The 1,529-nt window shown below is 35.9% G+C and overlaps 1 non-coding gene across 1 annotated transcript; it reads left to right on the forward strand.

The window, feature by feature from the left end:
• Nucleotides 1-1,202: 1,202 nt before the first annotated feature.
• Nucleotides 1,203-1,309, forward strand: LOC128592929 (U6 spliceosomal RNA). The gene has a single exon (XR_008382137.1). It is a non-coding gene; the product is annotated as a U6 spliceosomal RNA (small nuclear RNA).
• The last annotated feature ends 220 nt before the right edge of the window (nucleotides 1,310-1,529 follow it).

The raw sequence follows: 1,529 nt of genomic DNA on the forward strand, positions 1-1,529 counted from the left end.
TGGGGGCTATAAAAACAATATGTGCATTGAGGCAATTTAGAATATATAGAATATAAGGAAGAAAATAAATATTACATATAATTCCACTTTCTAGCCATAACCACAATTAACATTTTGGGGCATTTCTTCTTTGTCTTTCTACACACATAGACAGACACATTACATATACGTTAAACATATTTATTAATCATTTTCTATATGGGTAAGATGCTAATATATAAATATACATTATATTTATATAGTGTTTTGAAATATATTTATATATGTTATAAATATATTAAACATGGGCTACGTAGACTGTTTACATCTTGCTGTTCCACTTTACATCATGTGTACTTTTGTGCATTTTCCTATAAACTATTCCTCAGGACACCACTTTTAATGACTGTAACTTTCCACGTGATAGATAACAAAATGTATTAGACAAACCTTTTTTTGTTTCTCTCTCTCTTTATGAGCATCCGTACATAACATATTTTCTTATTTCGGCAGGATACAGTCTTTGAAAGAATGGGTCAGGAAAGGAACATTTTAAAGCTGTGAACATTCGAAGCATATTGGCAGGTTGCAATCCAGACATGTTGAACAGTCTGCCTTCCCAACAAGAATGTGTGAGAGTGTTTTTACTCTTTCTTGGTTGTTCTTGGCTAGGAATTTTCTTTTCTTTTGAAGTAGTTTTGGAAGTTCTACATCAAGATTTTGCATTCCACAGATGAATTTTTAGTGATGTCTAATTGTCATTTCTCAGGGGATTGCTGAGAGTTCATTATGCTTCTTATATTAATTGTACAAGCCCCAAATGGAACCTCATTATAAGGTATTGATGAAAATCCTACCAACTTGTACTGAAATGATATTTGACCTGGTCTGTCTTACCAAAATTGAAATAAAAACCTCCATAAGTGCCAATGCATTATTAAAATGTTCAGATAAGTTATTTGGTTCATAAATCAATAATTTTAACTTTTATGATAATGTGGAGGAGAAAAGGTGGTATGAGACTTTCTGAATATGCCTATAATTCATTCTCTCACAAGATAAGCAGCACCATGAATTACAGGAAAAAACATTGGCCAACAGGCTGCATCATTTAAAGACTGGGCACTTGTAAGGGATGCACTTATCCATACAACTCATAACAAAGAGTTGGTGCTATTACCGTAGGTGGTCCAAGAGGAGATGCTCTCGAAAGGAGCAATTGGGTGCTCACTTCAGCGGCCCATATACTAAAATTGGAACGATGCACAGAACATTAGCATGGCCCCTGCGCAAGGAAGACGTGCAAATCCGTGAAGCATTCCATATTAAAAAAAAGGAGCAATTGGCAATTGTTTTGTAGCACCGCATTGGTTATAAAGAGAAAGAATGGGAGAAGGAAGGAGGCCTGCACGTGCAGTTCTTTTCCCCACTGTCCTGGATAGAGTTGGGGAGATTGCCTTGGGTCATCATAGGTTAGGAAGGCAGAGATGAGTTTGAGGCAGCTGAGATTTGCAAATTTCCAAACAAGTCTGTTCATTTCAGCAGGGGTC

Source organism: Nycticebus coucang, chromosome 8 (genome assembly GCF_027406575.1).
Source record: "Nycticebus coucang isolate mNycCou1 chromosome 8, mNycCou1.pri, whole genome shotgun sequence".
Classification (NCBI taxonomy): domain Eukaryota; kingdom Metazoa; phylum Chordata; class Mammalia; order Primates; family Lorisidae; genus Nycticebus; species Nycticebus coucang.